Raw genomic sequence first — 22,757 nt, forward strand, 5'->3', positions numbered from 1 at the left:
TTTTAAGAGGTGAAGACTAGTAGGAGGTCACTGAGTTATTGAGAGAATGCCCTCAAATGGGACTGTGGGTAACTCCATTCCTCCCATGTCCTGGCTATGAGACAGCTGTCTATTCTGAGCCACTCTGCCATGATGCACTGCTTTGTCATATACCCAAAAAGCAATGTGACCAACCATCATGAACTGGAACCTCTGAAAGTGTGGACCAAATACAACTGTTTGCCAAGCCTGATAACACAGGTTTATAATCCCAGATCACACCAAGTTCAAGGGCAGCACAAACAGTTTGTCAAAAACAAAGTGTGCAGGAGAGATGGCCCAGCAGTTACAACCTGCTGCTCTTGCAGACAGAGAACACGGTTCATTTCCCAGCACCCACACGGCAGGTCAAAGCCTCTGTAACTCCAGTTCTGGCCTCTAAGGGCTCTCTAGGCATAAACGTGGTGCACATACATAAATGTAAGCAAACATTCATATATATATAAAATAAAGTTTTAAAGGGCTGGGAAGATATTAGCTCAGTAACAGAACACTGACTTAACATATACTGCAAAAACAGTAATGCAAAAACAAAATATCATTTTTGTCTTTTAAGAGGTGACAATCTCAGGTTTTGTTCCAGTAACAGAAAGGTGATTAAAAGACAGATGGAACCTTAAAATAGTTTTTTCGGGTTTGGTTTTGAAAAACATCTTGTCTTATACTATACACTTTTTGGGCTGCCTTCCTCCCTGGTAAAACATTTCTCCCTTTTGCTTCAGAAGTTTCTCCCATACATGTATGAATAAGCCCTCACCTTGGCCAACTTCACTTAACACAACAGAACACTCACGTCAATGGCAAGTTGCCTCAGTAACCTGAAAGTGAGATATAACAATTCTAGTCATTCTGAGCTTTTCCCTTAAACTCAAAACAGACTAGTTACTGTAAGATGTAAGGGATGCCTTTATTAGGCAGAAATGGGCAAAACAGAAGAGTGCAGAGAAGCAAAGCCAAGTAAACAAGAGCCCCAATATGTCAGATAGACATGGGAGAATCACAGAAGGGCTGACATGCAAACAGTCACCTAGGCAACAGATTTTTCTCCCTTATAACCTTAACCTAGTTTGGATGTAGGCTATTAACATCAAACAAAGGTTTTTGGAAAATTTTCAAGACATTTATGCTCCACTTGGGGAGGCTTTATTAATGTTTTATAACTAATAAAAGCAAATGCTAGTCTATGCAGCACAACGTCATAGGAAAGCATCTGTTTTCATTCCGTGTCTTGGGTTAAACTCAGCCTGTTGCCTTTCAAGATCCATCAACCTTAATTTCCAGTTTCAGTATTTTTTAACATTAGAGTCTCTGACTCCAGAAGTAAAACTATCCTATACAAAGGTAGGGGAGAAAGATCTAAAAAAAGTTCTTTACATTTGTAGCACAGGATCTATAATTCCTTTCCTGTCTTGCTTTTGTTCAGAGCACAAATGCAACCTTAAAACCTAAAGACATCTTTAAATGTGATTTATTTTTAGCATGTTAAAGTGCATGTGTATGTGGGTGAGCATGGATGCCCCAGTTCAATGTTCTGTGTATTCCTCAATTGTTCTTGTTTTTTTGAGAGGGGGGCCTCTCACAGAATCTACAGCTCACTAATTTGGCTAGGATGTCTGGTGGTGAGCTCCTGGGATCTTCTTGCCTCCACCTCTGCATTACTGGGATTACAGGGGTACACCACTGTGCCTGGACTTTTCACGATTGTTTGGAGATCTAAACTCAGGTTTCTATACGTACATAGCAAGCACCTTATTGACTAAATCATCTCCCCAGCCTTCAAATGCAACTTTTAAACAGATACTTGTTTTTATTAGTATGTATGTATGTGTCTCTGTGAATGTACACCATGTGTGTACATGCCTACAGAGGCCAGAAGAGAGCACTGAATCCTCTGGAGGTGGAGCTACAGCAACTGTGAGCTACTCTGTAGATGCTGAGAACTCAATTCAGGCCCTCTGCAAGAATAGTGTTTTTACCCACTGATCCATTTCTCTGGTCCCTCAAATGTAATTTTAAAATGGGGTGTTTTGTTTTGTTTTGTTTTAACAGATATGACAGAACCAATGAACAACACTGAGCTGGCAGCTAGGGCATTATGTGGTTAGTTTTTATGTCAACTTGATACAGGTTATCTTTCTATGTTCTAAGATTTGGGGGACTAAAAACCTTGAGTATCTAAGGGCTATAAGCCTTCTTTCTCCTAAAATGGGCTACAGCAAAAGCTTGGCTATGATTCAAGAGTTCACAGATCTCTCTGAAGAACAAACGCTGCTCCTAGGAAAACACTCCTGCCCCTGAAGAGTCTTCTCAGGACTTCCTAACTGCCACTCTACACACAGTACCTAGAACATGGTGAGCTCTCATAAATGTCAATTATTTTTCTTGTATAACTAAGTGTATGACAGAGACCACAGATGAAAAGAACAAATCTGTAACTATCTTTAGTGCCTACCAGAGTAGTTACTTACATGTCAAAAATTTTTAAAACAAGTCTAAAAAGAAGCTGTTACAGGAAATGTAGACTAATATACAGCCCCAACGCCCAAGATTAACAACAGGATCCCCGCCTCACACTCCAAAGCCACTGCTGCTTATCTCGTGTCTACCACTGTCAGTAATTACATGAATCTAAAACAAAGCGTAACCACTGTAAGAATAGGAAAACACTGACCAAGTTCAGCCTCGCTGTGGAAGAGTGGTGGTTCAGAACAATTTCATACCCTTAGCACCTTTAAATTCAAACCTAATCAAAACCTGTTTTCTTTCTTCTTTTTGGTTTTTCGAGACAGGGTTTCTTTATGTAGTCCTGGCTGTTCTGGAACTAGCTCAGACCAGGCTGGCCTCAAACTCAGAGATCCACCTACCTCCCAAGTGCTGGGATTAAAGGCATGAGCCACCATCACCTAGTGAAAGGGCTTTTTTTCTACATGGATTTAAAAATCCAATTTTACAGTGAAAAACAAGTGCTTTCAGATCAAGTACACTGATATATTAACTACGAAAAATGGGGAATTAAGTACATGTTTGCTTATACACTTTAGGTAAATAGTGAAATCAATCTAAATTTTTAACAGGGTGTGGTAGTGAAAGTTTCTAATTCTAGCATAGAAGAGGCTGAGGTAGGGCTACTGCAAGTTTGAGGCCAGTTTAGGCTACAAGCAAACAAAATTATTTACTTATTTATTATTTATATGAGACAAGGTCTCTCTATGTAGTTCTGGCTGCCCTGGAGCTCCCTATGTAGATCAGGCTGTTCTGGAACTCAAGAGATCCTTCTGCCTCTGCCTCCCTAGTACTGGGATTAAAGGTGTGTGACACCACACCCAGCCTAAAAATTTTTTATTTTTTATCTTCAAAGTTGAGTCTGTAAAAGCAAACTTATGATTTCTAAGAAGATAAGAAGTATGTCCAACAGTACACCACAGATATGCAAGATTTCATTTATTTGATAAATACATTCAAAGCTGAGAAATACCTTATTTCAGAAGGAAGAAAAAACACATACCACCAAGTATAGGAGTTTACACTGCAAAGGTAGTGGGAGACTCTGAGGAAGGCTTTGTAATGTCGGGTCAAGCAACACAGGGTTTTTCATACAGGCCTCTAAACTAGGAAATAAATAGTGTTTTGGAGACAATGCTCGTAGTAGAGTATTTACCTTGAAGGTCTTTGCTTCCATCGCTGGAGAGGAAGAGGAGAGAGGGGGAAGCAAAGAGAGGAAAGAAAGAGGAAGAGAGGAAGGGGGAGGAGGAGAAGGAAGAAGGGGAGGGGGGAGAAATGAGAAACTGAGGGTGCAGAGAGGAAATAAAAATGAATCATGCTTCCAGTGTGTCTTATATAGATTAAAAGAAACTGTACAACTGAGAAGGAAGAGGTTAAAGGTATGTCTTCTGATTTTACTAGTATGGTTCCCTTTAGTCTAAAGATACCAACACTTCAAAGTATTTTAGGAAAGTGAATATGATCCATGGAATGGACTGAATGACACAGAAACTGGAGGCAAGGAGACAGCAAGTACTACTTTCTAATTACTCCTCAAACATCTACCAGTTCACACAAGATCAGTGATATGGTTATCTATATTTCACTAATTAAATTTAAAACAAGAAGTTTAATATGGGGTATTTTATTAAAATTAACATTCTAACACAATACCCTGAAAAGTACATGATTTATACCCCACCTAGATGAACCCTGAATTAAGTGCCGGGCTCTAATCCAAAAGATTTCCACATGAGGTTAGTTAGAACTGTAAATGAGTTTAATGAAATGAGTGGTATAGAAACATAAACATGTTTAATGTATGAAAAATTAAATTTATCTCAATGTTGATATCTATTTCATCCTTTCAAAACCTCTTCTAAACTCAAATATTGAAAAAACCCAATAATATTCTAAAAATAAATACAGAAATCATGATAGGAAGTTAACTAACACAGTAAGTAAACTTTTAGTGCACTGTTCAAAGATCTATTTGGAAAATTAAAAGATCTGCTGTTACTTTTGAAATTTAAAATTTAAGTATGTCTGCTGAACACAGACTACAGGCAAAAAAGCAATAACTAAATTATTGACACTAAGCATTAAGATTAGCTCAATTTTAAGGATGTTAAAATATTTCCTATCACTGGCTTTCAAAAACTAGTTACATATACAAAATCCTGAAAGCTAAAAAGCTAGCCCAAGATACTATTTCACACCTGCAAAGACAACAATAATCAGAAAGACAGACATGGGGGTATAGCAAAACTGGGAACCACATATATTCCATTATGTGAGATATTAAATGTACAGTTTTAGAAGAAACTCAACCAGCTGAACAATTCCACTAATTCCATTTTCAGATGTGTATCTAAGAGAATTGAAAACATACACCCACACAAAGTTACACACAAACATTCACAGCAGCATTATTACCCATAGTGGCCAAAAGAGGGGAAACAATTCAAATACCAGTCAATAGACTAATGAATAAATAAAACATGCTCTCCACATAATAGATTATAATTAAGTCATTAAAAGAAATGTACTCTTAACCCACAATGCAACATGAATGAATCTTGAAAACTTGTCAGCCCAGTGTGGTGGCGCTGGCCTCTAATCCCAGCACTGGGAAGACTGAGGCAAGCCATGCACCTGGCCAACAAGGATACAGCAATACCCTAACTCATAGAAGCCAAATAAACAAAACCAGGAACAACACAACAACAAAGAGAACGAAACAAAACATTCTGGGAAGACAGTCATAAAACAAAAATTCCAATCCCATTTAAACAGACTGTCCAGGTCGGACAACTCTCCAGAGACAGAAAGGGGACTGATTCCTGATGGTTGCAGTGAGTGATCATGAGCAAACATGGGGGATGAAAACGCTCTGCAGTTGACTGTGGTGATGACTGTCCAACTCTGTGGCTATACTAAAAACCAGTAAACTGTGCACTTTGAATAAACTCAATGGTAGACAATTATATCTCCATAAAGCTATTATTATCTTTCAACAACCCTAGAGGCCACACTATTGAACACATATTTCAAACTTACCTACTGTCTGAAGCATAAGATCTTTGTATACCTCTAGTCATCCTCCCTCTGCTTTCTAACATTTCAAATACAAGCACCAAATCTGAAAATCTCAGGGTTTTACTTAATTATACTTAAAAGAAAATAAATGCCTAGATAATAAATAATAGAAAAACATTCTCTCTCAAAACTTGGGTCTTTTTGCAGATTCTACTGTCTAGTTTCAAAATGTTAAAATAAGTGGAAGGGAACTAGATCTATATTTCATCTATTTTCTCTTTAAACCATTGTAATGTGGCTCTCCCATAATCTAATCCCAAACTGCTTTTTTAGAGAGAAAATTCCCACTTGCCAAATGGAATGGGTGCTTTCCCAATCTTACCCTACCAGTCCTTCTAGCACTAGTATTTGATTCTAGTAACAACTCCTTTCTCAAGTCCCTCCCAGGCATTTCTGACATCCTGGTTCCTGTCCCTCCACTCTGACCACACCTTCCCAGTAACAATCACAAACATTTCCCTCTAGCTGCTTTTCAAGACCTATGCTAGTCAAGCTAAAGCTGTCACTATGCCTGTCTGAATCAGGTTATTCACTCAATAAGCTTTCAACTACCTCCTCAAACTCCTATGACTCCTACCTCCTTAAATCCATCCTGTGAATAACAGTGAGCTCCGGATTTGTCCTGGACACTTCACAGGCATTCAACATGTCCCACACTAAATTCATCTTCTCCTCTGACACTCTCCTGCGATCTTGTTGGATCAGCTCTATTCGTTTCTTCTCATATTTCTTTATCCACTGTACCTTCTAACTTGATTGTACATAATACTATGTTCATACCTAGTAAACCACTGAGACATCCATCTCTCTCTTCTTCCTCCAGCCCTAGCCTAGTATTAAGCCCCAAGCTTGCTTTGAACAAGTGCATATCACCACACTGGCTTAAGGCTTGTTAATCCTCACCAAATCTGTTATATATGCTCTATTTTCCTTGATTAATTTAGATCAAGTCCTTTCTGCCAAGTAACTACCTTTCTTAAAACATTCTATGGCCCTCCGGAGACTTTCAGGTTCTCCAACAGAACATATCTGAATAAGATAAGGCTTACAGTAATCTTATAGAGCAGGCTGGGAAGGTGGGTGTGAGGAAAGGGAAGGGAAGACCACAGGAATGTTAAGCTAGCACATTTGTTGTTCTCAATAATCTCACTTTCCCTGTGACCCTAAAAGGTATTTCCAACCTGCAGCTTTTTACATACAGCCCAGGATAAGGAGGAATGTGGCCCAACACCAAATTATAAACTCATTTAACATAGTAAGATTTTTCCGGAGCATGTTTTGTTTTGTTAACTCAATTGCATGGTTTTCCTATGTAAATTTGTAGATGACAACTTAGTGTTGCAATATCAAAAGGCTGAACATGCCTGGAAGTGTACAGTTACCATTATGACCCTACAGAAAACATAAGTATTAAATATAGTAAGATTCCTTCACTAAGTGGCAGAAGAAAAGGAGGAATCACCACGCCCTCCTCATAGTCCAAACCCTACCTAACTGTCTTAGCCGTCACCTTCTGTCTGCATTATATACTGGCTCTCTGGTCCTCAATACATGGTTCGAGGATGCCTCTTTGTCAGTCAACGTCAGGGGATATGTTTGGAGTAAAACCTAACTCTAGGGGCTGGAAAGATGTCTCAGACAACATTAAGGGCCCTGGCTGTTCTACTGCACCCATAAGACAACTCACAACTGTCTGTCACTATAATCCCAGGGGATCTCTTTGGGGCTCTTTTGGGCATCAGGTATGCATGTGGTACACTGATATACACACAAGCAAAATACCCATACACACAAATAAATAAAAATTTAAAAGCCTGTCCAATACCAATACCAATGAGTACCACCATCTAAAAGTTAAGAGTAAAGATCAAGTTCCAGACCTGTCACAAATTAGTTATTAATTCTGTTAACAAAATTAGCATATCAGGAATAATGCGCCTGGCATAGGATATACAATCTTGGTGCCTGATTCTCCTTTTGAGAGAGTGGGCACCTCAGGCCAAAGCTGGAAAAAAAACACAAAACTACAGTTAATTCCTTCTCTCCTGTCCATCTTTAACAAGGTCTCATTCTCAGATAAACTAGGCTTGTGTGAAACTCACCACCTTCCTACCTAAGCTCCTGACTGCTGGGACCACTATATGCCTGTTGAGGTAGAAATTTTTCTATCAATAGTAACCAAGAAATTCATGCCAGACATGGTGGCAAATACTTTTGGCACTTGAGCAGTAGAGGATAGAGAATCCAGAGTTCAAGGTCAGATATATATATATATATATATATATATATATATATATATATATATATATTCAAGGTCAAGGCTAGTCTAGGCTATATGAGATATAGACTCAAAAACAACAAAAAGAAATTTAAAAATTTCAGACCAAACAAGATACAATTTCTAAACCATTAAATAAAATCAAGATAATTACAATAGATGTACATTACTGACAGTTGTATAAAGTAACTTTTTAAAGTTGTAAACATACATACATATATAAACATATATATTGTACCCTCTGATCTAGTACTTCCTGTAAAGAGATTATTAAGCAATAAACAATGTAGAGGCTTTATTCATGTTCATCAAAGTATTTAATAAAAATACAATAGACTAAATATTCAACTCTAAGCAAATGATTAAACTGTAATGGTCACACTGTGACACAGCCTCTTAAATTATTCCTAGAAAGTAGCTGTAATTAATAAAAGACCAAAATCTAAGTTTAGAAAACTCCAAAAGACAAGACTATGACAGGTATAGCAGGCTCAGAGCTTTAATCTCAGGATTGAGGAGGCTGAGGCAGCAGAGCTTCCACCAGTTCAAGGACAGCCTGGGTCACAGAGAGAGTTCAGCTCCCCTGCCCTTCAGAAAACAACCCCCCTCAACTATTTACAAAGGAATGTGTATTTACTGGGACACAGACTCATTACAAACATAAACATAGAGAGAATAATGGAAACAGCTCAATAGCTTGGAATAGGACCACAGTATGAATGACCAATCCACTTTCCCAAATATAAGCATTACCATTACTGGTTACTACTGTTAATAATTAGTAATCTATAATTTCCAATTTTGAAACTGTATTACTTTATAATGAAACAGTTGTAATAGTGATACCTTTTAAGACTCAGTTCTACAATGTTACGATTTTAAAATAGTTTTTAATCCACATCAAAATTTAAGAAAAACAAGTTAGGATTTATCAGATCATCTTTAATTCTCTTTCCATGACAGAGGATAGTTCCTTTCCAGCCTTCTAGTCAAGGGGGAAAAAAACCAAAAAAAAAAAAACAAAGTCAAGTGCCAACAGTCTTAATTATAGCTGTTGCTTATCAAGTCAGGAAATAAAAAAAAGCAAGCACTATAAAAGAATAGCTTTAGTCATCAAATCTCTAATGTAGAATTACCTAGCTATACTTTGGTATTATGGAAGAATGGAAACAGATCTGGTCCTTGTGAAATGACATCTCCAATAGGAATCCTCGACACATCTCCAAAGCAAGAACCTCCAGGCTCTATCCCGTCCAAAAGTTCAGGGACTGGGCACCTGTCTCAACCGCCTGCATTACCAAACAAAGCTCCTTGACAGAGTATGTCCAGACAGCAGGATGACAAGCATGCAAACCACTGACAGCCAGGGACCACATGGCCCCTTCCATAACCAAGAAAGGCTGAAAGTCAGTAGTTTTAAACATCCTAAATAAACTGTTTTCTTCTACATTTCCTACAGATTAATAAAAAGAGGACTCTATGCAATTCTGTAAATGACATCATTCAAAAGATACACAATCAAAATTCTTGGTGGTAGGAAGGAGAAATTACACTTTAACCTTCAGAGATCAAAAGTCCTCTTTCCAAAACACTACCTAAACACCAGAAAATGTTTAAAATAAAGGATAATTGGATTATTCGATCTACATTTTTCAGTCTTTACCATATATTAAAATCTTGCTCCTACTTTCTATTGTTATAAATCTGAGAGGTGGAAATCACAAAGCTCCACAATACTATTAATACTGTGCCAACTTTAACACTTTTAAAGTCTTACTAGACAGAAATCTCTTTAAAATATGAAAACCTACTTCTGTACTAAAAGTCACTACATCTGCACTTTGAAATAAAAACTTGCCAACATATTGCGCCCACTCATTTTTATAGACCTCAACTGTATGGCTTTTCGTAACCATATTTCAGATTTAACTGATTATTCTTAGAAGTGCACCTTGTCCAGGAGCAAAATTTTCCCTAGCTCGTTTCCCAACCCCCGCTAAGGAGCGAAGGACTTCCCAAGTCCCATTTCCTTTTCCATTCCCCAGACCTCCAGGGTTTCCAACGCCCCAGTCTTGCGCAACATCCGTAGGAGCAGCAGCCGCAACCACCGCCTCCTAAGCCGGGAAACAACCCTAGAGGGAACATTGTCCAGCAGAAAAATAAAGGAGCGGGGAGGGGGTCATGTAGGAAGTCGGCTTCTGGTCTCACGCCTGCGGAACTGACACCCCCCGCCAACTACGTACCTAGAGCAATTTCACCTACCAGACTTTTAACCCTCACCTCCACTCAAGCCTGCCTACACAAGCAGAGTGCGGAAAGGGGGGAGCTGGCGGAAAAGGGGGACGGGAAGGTTATCTCCCAGTTCAGGGCTTCAGCCCGCGGAGTCGCCTCCACCCCACCAGGACTATTGTTCCCAAGTTCCCCACCCCCACCCCGGATAGGAAGTGATAGTCACATCCCCTCCGGCCTCGGCAATATCCCCTGGAGTCGGGAGTGCGCTTCCTCCAGGATAACCCCCATCCACGCAGACATCCCCCCAACCTAAAGTCACACTGGCCACACGACCACCTTAAACCTGGGTCTCAGAAAAGACACCGCACGGGACAAGTGGAGGTCAGGTAAAGCATGAGACTGCTTACGGACAACCCTTCGGCAAGCGGTGATCGTAACCGTGAACTCGGCGACGGCGTCGTCCCACCGTCCCCTCGGACGAGGCCGGCGTCAGCCAAGGGGCTCTGCGAGTTAACGCTAACACCCGCGTCGCTCTCCGCCAGCCGCCCAGCCGGCCGCAGCCCGACAGCTCGCCTCGACCCTCCCCGGAGGGGCAGGCGGGCGTGGGAAGGCGAGCCCGCACCCCAGCCGCCGCCGCCCGGCCGCCCGCTCGCCCGCCCGGCCGGGGAGACAATAGGTAGTCGCGGGCGGCGGGCCGGAGCGGGCGGCGGGGCCGGAGCGGGCCGCGGCCGCTCCCTTCGCTCGCTCGCTCGCTCGCTGGCGGGCCGGCCGGGCGCAGCACGGGCCGCGCAGCCCCGCGGAAAAGGGAGGCTGAGGGGCGGGGGCGACCTCGCCTCCCGCAAGCTCGCCGGCGGCGCTCGCGGCTGGGCGCGCGCCCCGCGCCCGTCCTCGCCCCGCACACAAAGCGCTGGCAGCCCCGGCCGGCCCGGAGAGGCGAGGGCAGCTCGGGGGCCGGCGACACGAGGCGACGGCGGACACTCACCATGAAGTCCCGGGCGAAGTTGTCCTCCCCATTGTGGTCCGGACTCTTCATGGCCTGTACCCGCTGGATGAACCTCCTCAGGATCTCCACTTGCTCCATCCTCCCGCGTGCCCCCCGCCGCCCGCCCGCGCGCCGCAGCGCCCGCTCCGTCTTCCCCAGCTCGCTCCGGCCCGCCCGCCCTCCCTCCCGGCCGCGCGAGGCGGCTGCGGCTGCGGCGGCACCGGCCGGCTCCCCGCGCAACTTGAAGAGCGGCGCGGCTTTCCTGACTGCGAGGCGAGCCGCGGGCTAGCGCCGGCCCCGGCCCCCAGCCTGCCCCATCCTCCTCCCCGCCCTCCGCAGCCCCAGACGCCGCCGCCGCCGCCGCCTCAGGAGCAGGCTCTCCGCCCGCCCTGCCCCCTTCCCGGTCCTTCCTCCCCCCACCCCCCGCCAGCAGCCGCAGCCGCCTCTCCCCACGGGCGCGCGCCCGCCGCCCCCGCCCGCCGGCCTGGGCCCGCCCCCGCCCGCTCTGACTGGCTGGGCGCCGCTTCCGGGGCGTGGCCCTGCCTGGGCGCTCGGCGCTCGGCGCGGTGAGGTTGGCCCCGGTGGCCGGCCCGCGCGTGGAAGCGGGGCGAGCCTAGTGGGTCGGAGCGTCCACTGCAGGCGGGACGTGCGGTCCCCCGCCTGGCGGGAGGAAAAGCGGAGTCCCGGAGTGCCTCAGCGCCCCCGCCGGCCGCGGGCTGGGAGGCCCGGAGCCGGGTGGGACAGAGGGATGCTGGGAACTGTAGTAGAGCCACATCCACCTTCACGGCCCGTAGGTGCTCTCCTTACTCGAGGCTTGCAGAAGGGCACCCCAGGCGTTGGCACTTTGGCCAGAAGCCAGTCGTTTCCTTGAGTGAAAGGACTTTTTGCAAATCCATTTTAACCCCAGTGAGTGAAAGTTTGGAATTCAGAGTGCGTCCTTCACATCACACATAGGGTAGGACGCTGCTTGCCAAGTGGAAGACAATAGATCTACCTTTAAATTCGCACGGTTTCCGAGTGGAGTGGGAGACCTTCCTTCGTAGAGTAGAATCTGTAACTCTTACCAGAGAATATGCTGATGTAATCTATCCTCATAAATAAAGTGATTTGCCCAAAGTCCGCCGCCACCCCCAGCATGTTCGTATCGAGTCTTTGCTTTGACTCTAGCCACAAACACTGCCTCTGAAGGGACGAGAGTTTGTGGTGGTACTGTCGCACAACTTTTGATCCATGGACGGACTGGTCGCGTACATGCACAAACATGTGTTCACAGAGCAGGTGCCAGGAAATTTGGTTAAGATAGGAAATATCAATGCAGGGTACAGTTCCTGAGCTAATGTTTGGCTACACCATGAAATTTAATTTTAAAAAGTTGAAGACAACAAATTTGAGTAGCAATATACAATATATATATTTGGTTTTTCGAGATAAAGTTTCTCTGTAGCTTTGGAGCCTGCTCTGGAGCAGACTGGCCTCGAACTCACAGAGTTCTCTGCTTCTCGAGTGCTGGGATGAAAGGCGTGCATCACCACCACCCGGCTATACTTTCTATATATGTGTGTACCCGTAAAGAGAGTTTTGGTTTGACTTAAAACAGTCTCGGTACGTACCCCAAGCTGGCCTAGCCCTCACCAGCCTCTTCCCTGAGCCTTTCAAGTGCTAGGATTACAGGTGATTGCCACACCGCCTGTCAAGAGACACAGTTCTGCTCTATAGTTAAACATTCAGGAGCCAGGTGTGGTAAGGCTGGCTTGCAATACCCCCGTCAGGTCAGGAGGGTAAAGTAGGAAGATACTGAGTCTGAGGCCGGCCAGGGCCCCCTGATGAGATCCTGTTTCATAAAACAGAATCACTTCAAGGAATATTTTCATTTCTAAACTAAACTTTTGAAAAAGGAGTAATTAACCCACTACAAGGCTAAATTTCACTGAATGTAAGCAAAAGAATTCAGTAGAATTCAGGCGGTAAATCGGTAGATGGCCAGAAACACCTTCGCTTTTATTTGTTTATTTTTATATTTTGGTTTCCCTGAGGCAGGGTCTCACTCTGCAACCCAGGCTGGCCATGAACCCATGACAGGTGCTGGGAGTACAGGCTTGGGCCACTGTGACCACCCACACTTGTGATATGTCCAAAGAATGTTAAGAACCAGTTAGTGATCGGTGAACACTATATGGACATGCTTTGTAAGAGCTGCTGGCAGTCTGATGGGTAACAGACTGAGTCTGATTTGGGCTGGAGCAGGGTCTCTCTTTTCCATGAGAAAGCCCATGCAATGCCGGAGGGTTTCTTGAGTCCACAGCAGCTGCTTTTGGCATTGTCCTCAGGTTAATGAAAATCCCAGTGTCTCTGAAGGGTCCCACTATTTGGAAAAGCTTAGCTTTCCTTGATGACTAGCTGGCTACTTCTTTTTAACTTCCCTTATGATTAGAAATTGTACAAAATAATGAGTTTCATTACGATAGCCTCACACATGCATGCCATATTCTTTGCTCATGCTCGTCCTCCCGGGGCCCTTTCTTGTCCTCCCTCTGTGTGCCCTTCCTCCTCCCAGGGTTCCCTCTTCTAAATGTATTTGGGAGACCATCAAATGGCTCAGTGTATCAAGATGCTTTCTAGCAAGCCTAATGGCCTGTTGTTGATCCCAGGAAGAAGAGAAGCTTCGCTTCCTCAAGGCGACCTCCACACACACACCCCTGCCACACACAAATAAATAAATGTATAAAAAATCCAGATTTCTAAATATATTTAGATCTTGTTTCAACGTCTCTCTCTCTCTCTCTCTCTCTCTCTCTCTCTCTCTCTCTCTGTGTGTGTGTGTGTGTGTGTGTGTGTGTGTGTGTGTGTGTGTGTGTGTGATGAAGACAGGTTTCAGGAGGGCTCCCTTTTCTAAGAAGTATATAGCTTCAGAAGGCAGAAAAACATTAAGTTAGAAAAGCCAAATGAGAGGTTAAAAACAGGTGGTTGACAGTTGTGGGAAGAGCATTGAGAGCAAGCTGTCAGAGAATGAGTAGTCTCAAAGCGGACCATGAAGAGCAAAGGAGTCTGAACAGGAAAGAGAACACCCAAGCCAGAGAAGCAGTGAATGGAAAGGTTGAAAGCAGCCGAGTGGAAGTTTAAAACAGACTCTGTATGGGTGTGAAGCTCCAAAGTAGACTGGTCTCTAGAGAGATAAACCTCAGTTAAGGAGTCACACTCGACACTGTGGACACTGGAGCCACCAGAGTTTCTGATGCCAGAAGTAAAATGAAATAAATAATAATATTAACCTGGCACTTTACAAAGAAGTTATGAATTAATAGAGGGAAATGAAATGAGAGCTACCAGGGGGCAGCCGGTGAAGCAGCAGAAGCTGGCACAGAAGGTGAAATACGAAGACAGATGGAGAGGAGAGGCTGCAGGACCCAGAGCTGGGGGACCCGGAGCTGGGGGACCCGGAGCTGGGGAACTGACGCAGGCATGAAGAGGAGGACTGGACAGAAAGCGAGAGTGGTTAGGGCTGGGGCCCTGGGTTCTACCTTAGCGTTACACACCATAAAGTAAGACAGAAACCACAGTGAATTTCTATGAAGTTACTTTTTAAAATAAAAATAATTTTTGTATTTTGACATGGGATGGTCCCAAACATCTATTTGTTTTCAGAAAAGCAAGGCCAATTTTGGGTGTACTATTTATGCATTTGTTTGAAATTTAATGTGTATAAAATGTTTATACATCCATATCATTTTTTCTGAAGAATACTTTAAAATCTATTGACTGTGGCTGCCTGTAGAAGGGCCTTGAGAATATAAGATTATTTTCTTTTTATTTTTAAAGGAGATTGTGTGTGTGTGTGTGTGTGTGTGTGTGTGTGTGTGTGTGTGTGTGTGTGCATGATGTGTACAGGTGCCCTTAGAGGCCAAAAGAAGGTGTCAGATTCCCTGGAGCAGGAGTTAGAGGCGATTGTCAGTTGCTTGCTGTGGATGCTGAAAGTTGAGCTCAGGCCCCTGGAAGAGCCACAGGTGTTCCTACCTGGTGAGTCATCTCTCTAGCCCTGCACCTTTATTTATTTTTAGTATTTGGTTGCTGAGACAAGGTCTCACCATGCAGCCAGAGCTGGCCTCAAACTTGCTGTGTAGACAGACTGGCCTCATATTTATAGTCAGTCCTGCCTCTGCCTCCCAAATACTGAGACTATCAGTATGCAACACTATGCCCAAGACTGTGTATCCTTTTGTATTCTGAATATTTTGCTGTTTAAATGTGTGAGTTTTCCAACAAAATTATGTGTTATTCCAAGTGATAGGAAGAATGTCAGGATCTTTTATGGAACAAGTAAATAAAGAATAAAGGAAGCAGGGCTTGTTTTGAGGAAATTGGTTTTTTTTTTTTTTTTCAGGGGAAATTGAATGTCTTGTTCATCCTCAGCTATACCTGAGTGTTTGGGCACTTATTTTATCACTCAAGTTTCAATCCGTAGAAACTGGCCAGTGACCTGTGACTTGGTGTGGGAGGATGAGCTGAGCCAGTTGCTTCTCATAGAAATCTGAACTTGGAAAGCAAGACAGAAGTCATTAGAATAATGAGGGCAGGAATGCATGCTGCTATGAGGTAGGATTAGATTTTGGCAATCAGAAGCCAAGAGGTGGGGGTGAGGATGATGATGATGAAGAAGAATCGGATTAGTAAAGACATGAATCAGGCATGTGGCAGTGTGTGGAGGGGTCAGGCTGCAGCCCATGTGGTCACCAGGGAGAATCCTTGGAGCAACCTGACGTCTGATACTTTCAGGCATGGGTTAGGTTGATTGTATACTTAAATAAATCCAGCTTTTCTTGACACAGAATAGGCAACGCTATAGAATACGGGCTTTCAAGTCGGAGAGATTGCTCTGCCACTGACATGGGCAGTCACCCTGTATGTCTTCTCCTAGGAAAGCCGCCTGGTGGTCCTGAGCTGCGTCTCAGCATTGCTGTGCTGTACATCATACTTGCACATAGAACGCAGAATAAAAAACTAGTTAAACGTGGTGGTTTCTGCATTTTACATTTCTCCCCTCCTGTCTTATTTCTTGTACTCTTTTCCTTTACTTTACGATGTAGGGAAATACATGAGAAGTTAGAAGGGAGACAAATAGCATTTTAAAAAGTGATGGTACTTTTGTGATTTCAGCAAGAAGAGGTTTTGAAAAGTTAACAATCTGAAAGAGGTTTCAGGGGTATCTATTTGTTCATCCTCATGCTATCCTTCCATGGTTCACTTGCAGGTTTAACTTGTGACTCTGTCTTTCTCCTAACAGCTATGGCTATTGCAGCTTCTAGAGCTTTAGGATGTTTGTGAGTTCTGCTTTCTTCTTCTTTTTAAACAATCTTGGGGATCAATTGGTATCACTAGCCTTATCAGTAGAAGAAAAGCTAAATAAAGCACAGGGAGTGAACCTGATTGGCTCACTTGAAGTAACAAACACGAGACTAATGAATATAACCCACAGGTCCTGAGTTTCCAGCTTGTTACACAAACCACTGAGTCACAACACTTACGCCTGATATCCTTCATGTCACTAAAGGTGAAGATTCAAACCATTCCTGAGATTCTAATGCTGACCTCCCACTCACTCTGTGTCCCTCAGTCTGTTCTTCAGCCTGCTGGCTGGGACACTGCGGGGGAGTGAAGGTGCAGGAGGAGGATTCTTCTCATTTATTCTTGGCGTCTTTTGACTCTTGCATTCCTCAGTCTCATCTCAGCAAAAACAGTTGTTGGCCATTTTCTGAATTTGTGAATTTTTTGTTGGAATTATTTAATCCAATAAAAAGAAAACTGGGCTGAGGAAACAGACTTTTTAATATCTTGGGGTAACAATATTTTCCAAAGGCAAATAAAAACAAGTTTGGAAAGGATAAAATTTGATAACCTGTATTTAATATTTACAGCTTTTAAACACATGAATCTCTGCTTAGATCAGGTCTGTTATCTCCATCTTTAAATGTGCACTGGAATACTAGAAGGGGGAGGTGGAAGGTGAGTGCCTATTGCTGAAGACAACGTGCACTTCACAAATAGGCCCAGAGACCCCTGAGCTGGAACTGACCTGAATGTCCCTCCCTGAGGACAGGCTGTCATGGTACCAAAACGCACCATGCAAACTCCTAAAGGCGGGAGGCAACCTGCCCAGCTATGAATGCTTACGAACCACATCGATGACCAGCACGGCATGATGACCCTAAGAGTGCAGTAGTGGCGCGCAGACCTTGGCAGGAACCAACAGCTCTCCAATGGACTCAACAAGAGGGAAACCATGCCGGGCACTGGAAACATAACTTACTACTCAGTACTAGTGAAGCCATGGGTTATTGGAGGAGAATCTACAGTCACCTTACTGAACCGGCATAATCCCTAATAACAATTTATAAACATTTGTCCTCATTCACACAGATAAGTATAGTCTACACACCTCATCAAGTGAAACTTCTATTCACAACAGATGGAGACTGCTATAGAAAACCACACTAATCAAAATACACAGCCATAGAGCCAGGTCCCAATGGATGTGTTTATCAAATACTCCTGCGCCTGAGACTTGGGGATCACTGCAGGAAATGGAGCCATGAGACGGTAAGAGCCAGAGGATCAGGGAGTTTTCTGTGAGATTGTGTCTCCTACTAATGTCAGAAGCTACACATATAAAGTAACCAACACGACTGCCCACGCGTAAGTGGGACAAGGGTGACGCCAGTGAGGATGCCAAATCGGATGGGATGAAAGCCTCAAGCCACAGGCCTGTGGGTAAGTAAGGAAGCCCGAGGATGGTGTATTTGGTCTTCGCCAGCAAAGAGCACACCAAGAGGTTATGCACTGCCAAATGGTCACCTCAGGTGTGTGGTCATACAACATGTGCAAAACATGAGTGAAAGGAGAGGCCGTGAATTTGAAGGCTAGTGGGAAGGGAGGAAAAAGAAGAGAGAAATGTAATTATATTATAATCTCTAAAATAAAATAAAGTCGAGGGGGGAGCTAAAGAGATGACTCATTAGTTAAGAGCACTGACTGCTCTTCCAGAGGACCTGAGTTCAATTCCCAGCACACACACATGGCAGCTAACTACAGTCTGTAATTCCAGTTCCAGATCTGTCATCCTCTGAGGGTACCAGGCACAAATGTGGTTCATGTACATATATGCAGGCAAAATACCCATAGACATTAAAATACTAGCAGGGGAATTCAGTGACTGAAGCGGTAGCCCATGTGACACTCCACTCAAGGAAACTACAGCCTGTTAACAATGGCTGCACACATATAGAAACTACTACCACAGGAGAATGTGGTAGTCAGATCTGCCCTCTCTGTTTTTCTACTTGATGTTTCCTGTGCCATTTAACATTCAAAGAAAGATGAAAATTGCACAAATAACTTCAAAGTAAATGCACTACCTGAGCATCTGACTAGTGATTCTTTAACATGACGATTTTTCCGTGAGGTTTCTGCCTTCGAGTCGCTCATACTCTTGCAATCAGTCCCTCACTCATTGACCTGTCAGCTACCCCAAAAAACGTATTCTTCTGCAAACTAGAGAATTGTTTCACTGATCTGTTGTTTGTGTCCTTTCTGTATAGAATAAGTGAATAGACATTTGTTCACAGCTCCCAGGAAAAGTTACACAATACCTTCCTTCCTGAAAACTTCCTTCAGTTAAAAAAATTAAGTTGATACATAATAATCATCTGTTTTTTATGTATACATGTTTTGTGTTATGTATGGTGCAAGCATGTGAGTATACTGATGTGTGTACCCATGTGGTGACCAGAGCAGGATGTAGATGTCCTTTCTCTATTGCTCTCTACTTTATTTCCTTGAGACAATATCTCTCACTGAGAGATCTCAAGCTCTACCTGTCTCTACCCCTGTCCAACTCCCACTGCTGCAGCCGTGCCCACCTTTTTACATAAGTGCCAAGGACTGAACTCAGGTTCTCATGCCTACCTAGCAAGAGATCTTACCCACTGAAACATCTCCCTAGCCCTTAGTTTTTTTACTTATTTTTTGAGACAGGGTTTCCCTGTGTAGTCCTGGCTGTCCTGGCTCTCACTCTGTAGATCAGGCTGGCCTCAAACTCATAGAGATCCACTTGCCTCTGCCTCCCAGTTGCTGGGATCAAAGGTGTGCACCACCATCACCCAGCTTAGTTAACCATTTTTAAGTGAACAGTTCAGTGGTGTTTAGTATATTTCACAGTATTTTCATGATACTCCCAAAAGGAAACCACATCCCCACTAAGTGTTTGCTCTCTATTCACTCCTTGCTCAAACTCTGACAGCTACTAATCTGTGTTCTGCTCCTGTAAATTTCTTAGACTCTGTGTTTTGTATAATGGAGTCATGTACTATATGAGCTCCTATGTAGCTTCTTTCATTTAGCATACTGTTTGCTTGTTAACCATTTTCTTGTATGTAGAATGTTGTTTTTGTATGCATTTGTAGCCTTATGTTGAGTAGGGTGTTGTCATTATTGTTATTATTATTATTATTATTATGAATGTAAAATGCATGCCTGTAGTCATAGTACTGGGGATGCTGAGGCAGGGAGATTGCTGTAAGTTCAAGGCAAAGTTCAAAGAAACATGTAACATAAAGTTTACCATCTTAATTTTAATTATTTAATTATTAAATATATTCACATTGTTCCAAGACAAATCTCTAGACTTTTTTCGTCCTGCAAAACTGAAATCCTGTGTCAGCTTCTACATCAGCATATATTGATCATTGTGAACTTAGATGTGTACATTTGTATATGCACATATGTGGTTATAATCTCCAAAGAGTAAGAATTCGAATTCTTGCTATAGAAAGGGGTATTGGCTGCTCATTAGAGAAGGGCTGCCTTGCACATTCTGGCCCAGCATCTTCCCTCTCTAGAGCCTCTGAGTCCAGCCAACTACTTCTTCAGTTACCATTCTCCTTTGCTCACTTGCTCTGGCCTCCCTGCTGTTCCGTGAAGCTCCCGCACTTGCAAGCATCCGACTTCTATCTACATTGGCTTTTAAAATTGTGTGTGTGTGTGTGTGTGTGTGTGTGTGTGTGTGTGTGTGAATTTAGTTTTTGACTCTTATATTGCTGTGGCTTTCAAGAAAGCAATACGAAGTCTATCACCTGGAATAGTGCCATTTACTCTTCTTCGTGCAGTAAAAACTGATTGACTCATAACTGGCTCTTACAGTCCTTTTGTATTCCTTTCCTCATTAAGAGCATTGGCATCGAAAGCTGCTGTTATTTATAAGGCATACCCATCAGCCATACTGATGAGTGTCCTATTTATGGTATAATTAGCTGACTCATAAATTTACTTATCAATCATTTGCCTCTAGGTGTTAAAGGTAATATATGGCATCATTTCTAAGAGTAAAAATAGAAAAACAGTGTTACATTGATTTGAGGCCATGCTGTTTCTAAAATTTAATATGTTTATCCTTTCATATTCCCAGAACAAAAACAAATCAGTGGCATAAATAGGATTTTAGGAAGTGGATCAGTGTGTTAAAAAAAGTAACCTACTTGCAAGTAATCGTGTGAGGTAATCATTTATTCATTCTAGTCAATATTTATTAAGCACTGTATGCATCAAGCATGGATCAGCAACTATAAGGACAAACAAGGCATAATTCATACCTTTAAGGAACTTATAATCTAATAGAAGCACATCAAGTAAACTGCTAAGTATAATAAAATGTGACAATATGCGAATGGAAAGTCTAGGGGGTGAGAGGGGATGAGAGTGTAAAGGTCTTAGACACCATGGGATTGAGAATGAAGCAGAAAATCTACAGAGGTAACTCAAGAGAGCCTGAAGAAGTGAGTTCAATTTTCAGAACCCATGTTTGGTTCTTTTGTTTGTATGTTTGGTTGGTTGGTTGGTTTTTTCCAAGGCAAGGTTTCTCTGTGTATCCCTGGCTGTCCTGGAACTCTCTCTGTAGACCAGGCTGACCACAAATTCACAAAGATCTGTAGTTGGAAGGTTCCTTCAGTCCTGCCTGGCCTGCGATCCCTCAGCTGCTTATAAAATAATCATTCAGAAGCTTAATATTAATTACCAACTGCATGGCCTATGGCAGGCTTTTTGCTAGCTAGCTCTTATAACTTGACCCATTTCTATTGATCTATAAGTTGCCATGTGGCCATGGCTTACCAGTATTTTCACATCTTGCTTCTCCTGGTGATGCTGGCATCTCTCTCCCCTCTGCCTTTCTTCTTCCTCTCTCTTTGCCTAACCTTATTCTGCCTCACCATTGGCCAAACAGCTTTATTTGTCAACCAATCAGAGCAACACATATTCACACATACAGAAAGACATCCCACAGCCCTTCCCCTTTTCTGTGTAATCAAAAAGGAAAGTTCTAACTTTAACAGAGTAAAATTACATATAACAAAAGGGTTATCAAACAAGAATTACAGTTACAATAGCTAGTCTATTTATATTTGGCAAAATTAAAGAAAATATACTATTTATCCTATATTTGTGAGTCTAAAGTTTTATATCTAATTAATCTTTTATCATAACCAAGGAGAATTATAACTATAACTATTTAGTCTTCAACTACATCAAAGACCCCAGAAGGATATAATATTACCTAAGTAAACAGGAAATGCATTGTAAGCAACTTCCAAAATTCTGGAAATGATAGAGACAGCTGCCTTCCTGAACAGTTACCCGAAGTTCCTCTGTAATGTTGGGGCATCCATCTTCAGCCTATAGGCCTAGCGTTTTTCAGTTGCTTCTCCCTGTGTTCTATGGAATATCTGGCAGTCTCTGCAAAGCAGGAAACTGAAGAACCATTTCACCCAATTTTGGCAAATTCGGTGATTGTTTTCCTATGGGTCCTGCATGTCCAGTTTATACAATATATTATCAGCAGTCCAGGCAAGAGCAATTTCTTGACCAAATGGATATTTTTGCCAAGAAGATAAACTCCATGTGGAGTATCTTCGATGACCATCCTCCTCTCTGAAGTAAATCAGTGCTGCCAGGAGCAGACATGTCTCACTGTCCAGAAAGTCCAAGTTTTAAAACATTTTAAATGCCATATTCTATAGATCTTTGAAGTGTTTGAAGATTACCTACCTAATTGAAATATGCCTTTATATAACTAAAAGTAACTAATATGATTATAAGTTTGATTATCATAGATGATTAACTATTAAACTGTATTTCTTAATTATACATTACAATTTCAAATGAGCTGCAGAAATATACCTTAAACAAGAGTAGAAATATACACAGTATAACAAAATTAACTTTAAATTTGTATCAATAAACTAAAATCCATAGCAATGTAAAACATTTCAAACAAGTTGTTGCTCTTTAAAAGTAGATTCAATAATCTACCCTTTCATCCTATCATATCTATGTCCCCTTTTCTTCTTTAGAAAGATGTTGCATTTATAATCAACCACTTTAAATGAAAATAAACATTCATAAACAATATTTTGGGAATTTGGGCATAGTTTCTCATACTACTTCCTGCTGGTTGGGGGTGCTAGAATCTTATGGAGATCCTGAGAAAATTAATAATTATAGTTAAATCTTGGCTGTAGTAGTCTGTGAGAATGGATCATCTCAGCCAGTTGCTTTGAAGCTGTTCTGGATGTTGGATCATCTGAGCCATGGCTGTCATCAGAG

At 42.5% G+C, this 22,757-nt stretch overlaps 1 protein-coding gene across 3 annotated transcripts in view; it reads right to left on the minus strand.

The window, feature by feature from the left end:
* Ptpn12 (protein tyrosine phosphatase non-receptor type 12) overlaps positions 1–11,237 on the minus strand; it is a 73,843-nt gene extending 62,606 nt beyond the window's left edge. The window contains exon 1 of one of the 3 annotated variants that reach the window (XM_076566338.1): positions 11,112–11,237. The gene's annotated coding sequence lies outside the window, so the exon portion shown is untranslated. Of the gene's footprint in view, positions 1–10,536; positions 10,672–11,111 lie in introns of those variants that run through there. The other 2 variants (XM_016009315.3, XM_076566337.1) reach the window with 2 other exon arrangements.
* Positions 11,238–22,757: the final 11,520 nt, after the last annotated feature.

Source organism: Peromyscus maniculatus, chromosome 3 (assembly GCF_049852395.1).
Source record: "Peromyscus maniculatus bairdii isolate BWxNUB_F1_BW_parent chromosome 3, HU_Pman_BW_mat_3.1, whole genome shotgun sequence".
Lineage (NCBI taxonomy): Eukaryota > Metazoa > Chordata > Mammalia > Rodentia > Cricetidae > Peromyscus > Peromyscus maniculatus.